The sequence below is a fragment of the Simochromis diagramma genome, unplaced genomic scaffold (genome assembly GCF_900408965.1).
Source record: "Simochromis diagramma unplaced genomic scaffold, fSimDia1.1 OVJJ01000271.1, whole genome shotgun sequence".
NCBI lineage: Eukaryota > Metazoa > Chordata > Actinopteri > Cichliformes > Cichlidae > Simochromis > Simochromis diagramma.
In genome coordinates, this window is record NW_024386909.1 from 38686 (window position 1) to 43682 (window position 4997).

Consider the following 4997-nt stretch of genomic DNA (forward strand, 5'->3'; position numbering starts at 1 on the left):
CAGGCCCTGTAGACTGTCCTAACCCAGTTTTACTCCAGCCCACACAGTGAGCTCAGCATGGCCGGTTCTTTTTTGTTGTTGTTTGTTTTCATATCTTACTTTTTCTGGCTTTGTGTCTGCTCATCCTCAGAAATAGTCTTAAAACGGACCTAAAAACTCTCTGTTTCAATATTGAGAATATTCACCTCAATCTTGCTACAGCTGTTGTAGCAAAGTATGCAACTCCCACTGTTGAAGGTGGTAAGTTTGCTAAGTAGGACTTGAAAGTGTTGATTTTCACACGTGTTCCTTCATAGAAGCTGTTTTTAACCAATAAATGAGGATATATTTAGTTTGTTACTTAAGTTGAGATTATAAAAAACACAGTTGCCAAGAGAAATAATCTATAAACTACTGGCAACTGTCATGTTGACTAAGTAACTGTACAGTAACTGATAGGCCCATGACTGAGGGAGTAATTCCCCTTTCAGTGTCTTTTATTTGAAATACATAAATGATGGGATGCTGAAATAAGAAGTTGACAAGTCAGGCTTTTACAGGAACCAAATAAATATTTACACTGTTAAGTAATTTTAAATGCAGTAATTTTCAGTACTGTGTCATTTCTTGGTAATTTGGGGAAAACAATCAATATTTCCCAATCTTACATTATAAGTACACTTTGCTTTTCAGGTCATGTGACAGAGCGGCTTAAGTTTGCCTAACTTTCAGGTATTTTACTAGAAAGGAGACACTTGTTTCCTCCACACTCATTTTTTTGAACAGTGAGTCTGAAAGAAGAATAAAGTAAGTCTGACTGGACTCCATCATTATAGGATCACATAAGCTTGCACATTTTGATGGCATTATTTTTTCTTGAGAATTGGTAATGGAGATCAGTCGTTCTCTATTCAAAAAAAAAGTTGAAGTTGAGTTGAATTGAATTTGATAATAGAAAAGCCATCATGCAAATCAACATAATGAATATTAAATACAGCGGTCCCTCGTTCATCGCGAGAGTTACGTTCTAAACGTGGGCGATCGTGGCTCAAGAGTTGGGAGTTCGCCTTGTAATCGGAAGGTTGCCGGTTTGAACCCCGGCTTGGACAGTCTCGGTCGTTGTGTCCTTGGGCAAGACACTTCACCCGTTGCCTACTGGTGGTGGTCAGAGGGCCCGGTGGCGCCAGTATCCGGCAGCCTCGCCTCTGTCAGTGCGCTCCAGGGTGGCTGTGGCTACAATGTAGCTTGCCATCACCAGTGTGTGAATGGGTGGATGACTGGATATGTAAAGCGCTTTGGGGTCCTTAGGGACTAGTAAAGCGCTATATAAATACAGGCCATTTACCATAAAAATAACCCGCAATAGGTGAAATCCGAAGTAGCCAACTTTATTTTTTACAATTATTATAGATGTTTTAGGGCTATTAAACCCTTCACTACACACTTTATACACTTTTTCTCAGACAGGCATGAACATTTTCACACTCTTCTCTCTTGTTTAACACTCTCACAGTTGAAACCTTTGTAAAAAAAAAAAATAAGTCCAGTATTATAGAATGAAACCAAAGATCAAACCTTGTTTTCTGGTCCAGAACATGAGAATAGAGCAGCTGTGAGAGAATTCAGCATTAATGAATCACTGGTACACAAGTAGAGGAAGCAAGAAGAATGAGTTGAGTAAAGTTTGACTTACCTTGCTGTTTTGTTTCACTTAATGCGTCTTAAAATCCGAAAAATACGCTGCTACCTTCCTTTAGCATGTCCAGAAGTCCAACTTTTTGTGCGATGGTTAGCATCTTCCTCTGCCTTTTGGGTGCTACTGCAGGCGCCTTTGATGGTGCAAAGCGTTTAGTCGACGTTGTTGTGTTTGTTGGGGAGAAAACTTACAAACATACAGTGCAGCACTTCAGAGTCACACTGCTAGCGATCGAAGATTTATGAAAATTTGACAAGCTGAACGCATTCTGTACAGGAGACACGGACACGACATCGACTGACAATGGTCTACAGCCAATCAGGAGGCAGAACACAATGCGCTGTAAAAACAAACAAACAAAAACAAAAGCTTGCAAAATTGCACAAAAAAATGTGCGAAACAGCGAGGCTGCGAAAGGTGAACCGCATTATAACGAGGCACCACTGTATAGCAAATAAAAAGAATATGCAAAAATGAAGGGTTAATCCAATCTATATTACACCCTGTGACCCTGAAAAAAGGCATGTTTACAGTGTAAGATGGGGAAATTGTTTGGTTGTCTGCAAAATTACCATGAAATTGCACAGAGCTAGTACTTAAAATTGATGCGAGTATAATTATTTCTTTGTTTCCTGTAAAAATCTGAATTTTTACCCTCTTTTTCTTTTGTGCCTACCTTTAAGTATTTGTAGGTAAATTATTACATTGTAAATTGAAGTGAAATCTAATTTCATCACAGGGTAATCACGACCTCAGTGATGGACCACAGTTTTTATATTATATTATTATAACACATTACCACTGACAGTACTGTAAATGACATCGCACTAGGTGTTGTTTTGTTACATCAACGCTGCTGATTTAATTCAGTTGATGAGCTCGTCAACATGCTCTGTTTTCTCCAGTGTCACTTTAGCAGCCTGCTACACTGGATAATGTCAATGTCTATTAACGGATCAATCTGCCATTCATGATGACGTGATATGTGAAAATAAACCCCAGCCAGTGCTGGCTGAGGAGAAGTGGTGTAGGTAGAGGACGGCAGGAGGGGTGGACCCCCTACAGTGTATACACTTCAGTGATTCATGCTTGTGACCTTTATGCAAATGCGCAATTAACTCATCAAAGACGTCAATAACAACATTTTGAGTCAGTGCATTGGTACATCTGATCTGGCTGAGCTGAAAAGAAAAATCTAAATACAAAGGGGGGAAGGAATGAGCCGGCACATTGGAAATGCCACCGTGTTCCCGTTTATGCCGAGGCCCAAAGTTTAAGTACGAGGCTGATTTGATTATTGTAATTCCCTGAGTTTTAGTGAGAAATCAATCACCTTCAGTGCAAAAAGCCTTCAGTTGTTGTATTTGTAGACTTAAAACCATGATTACAGCTTCAGCTCGTAATCCTACTTTAATGAATTTACGAGATCATTTACAGTTCAGATGACAGTAGTAGTAGTAGCTGCAGTATTAGTCAGCAGCAGTCACTACTCTAATAGCTCTTAAGTGGCAGCAGCTGTTTTACTGGTATACTTGTAACTTTAGAAGCAGTAGTAGATCTAGTAGCAGGCTCTCTGTAAAACGTACAACAAATAGAATCGGAGGAGTTGTACAATCACAGGAAAAATAAACCCTTTCCATTTCTTGAGTAGCAACCAGATGCTGCTAATGAAATGAGCTCAAAAAGCAGATCATCAGCAAGTGTGACCACCTCTATAAAAGGAGAAGTTTTGGCGTTTTGCTGGTTGGGAGCATCTGAGTGTGAGTCAACACAATCTTCCAAGGAGCAGGAGGAGGCAAATTCATTGTAACATCAACCTGCAACACGGTACTCAGAGAAAACGTCAAAAAAGCCCAGTGCTACATGTCAGACTCTACAGACCTCAGTTAGCATGTTGAGCATTAAAGTTCATGACAGTAGAGTTAGAAAAAGACAAAATAAGCATGGCTTGTTTGGAAGAGCTGTCTGGAGAAAGAACACAAACATGCAGCATTCAGTTGCATCTGAACAATCATGAAACTTCTGAAACGACATCCTTTGGACACATGAGACACATGAGATGTCTAGTGCCACACCAAACACAGCATATCAGCACAAACACCTCATACCAACTGTCCAGCACGGCAGTGGAAAGCCATCTGTCTGACAGCTAAAACTCGGCAGAAACTTGGTCATGCAACAACACAGTGATCCCAAACAGAGCAGCAAATCTACAACAGAACAGCTGAAAAAGAAAAGAATCAGAGTGCTGCAATGGCCCAGACCTCAAACTGACTGAAATGCTGTGGGTTGACTTCAAGAGGGCTCAAACAATGCCGTCAAGAAGAGTGGGCCAAAATTCCTCCACATCGATGCGAGAGGCTGATGAAGTCGACCAGAAAACAATCACTTCAAGTTATTGCTGCAAAAAGTGGTTGTACAAGCTGCTGAATCTGGGGTGTACTTGCACAGAGTCCACATATTTGAAACAGCTTATATAATATGTACTATACATAAGAACAACATGTAAAAAAGTAGAGGCTGTAGAGTGAGTGCTTGCAGATTCAGAGGCAGCAGCAGTGGTTTTTGGTTTCAGCGGTACTAACAGAGGTTATTTCAGTTTCAGCAACATAACTTTGTTCCAAAGGTCACAGTCGCTAATTGATTAAGCGATCACCAAATAATGAATCCAAACCATTAAGTACTTTTCCATACAAAAGGCTGAACATAGAGTTTTTATGGGGTTTTTAGACCAAATAATTAATCACGGATGAATCAATAAGCCATTCTTACAGCAGCAACTTTGAGGTACAACAGTGGATAAACACAGATGTAACAAATCATATTAATGAAGGTCCTGTTCTAATGAGGTACAGAGCCTTATTAATGGGATTTGTAACATCTGTGTTTACCCACCATTAAATCTCAAAATGCTATGAAAATAGTCCAAAAATAATGGCTCTTTGCAGCCGTCTTAACTCTGTTGAAGAAATCTTCAGCTTGTTAGCTTGTTTTGCTCGTTCTTATTAAACCCATTTAATGACATTCAGTAATAAATGTTCTGTCATTGGTCTTTTCCCCCCCAACACCATCAGCAGCAGTACTATTGTTTCACCATTAGCAGTATTTAAAATCAGCAGCAGTACTTTTAGTGTCAGCAGGGTATTACCAGCAACATGAGTCGCTTTAGCATCAGTAGTAGTAGCTGTTTCAGTAGGAGCAGTAGGTGGGTGAGGCTCAGTGTCTGAGAGGGATAAAGTACAACTGATCCAGCAGTAGTGCCCACTCACGCTCTCGCAGCCTCCCAAGGGATTCATTTCCATTTCTGTGCTGCTGCGTTCAT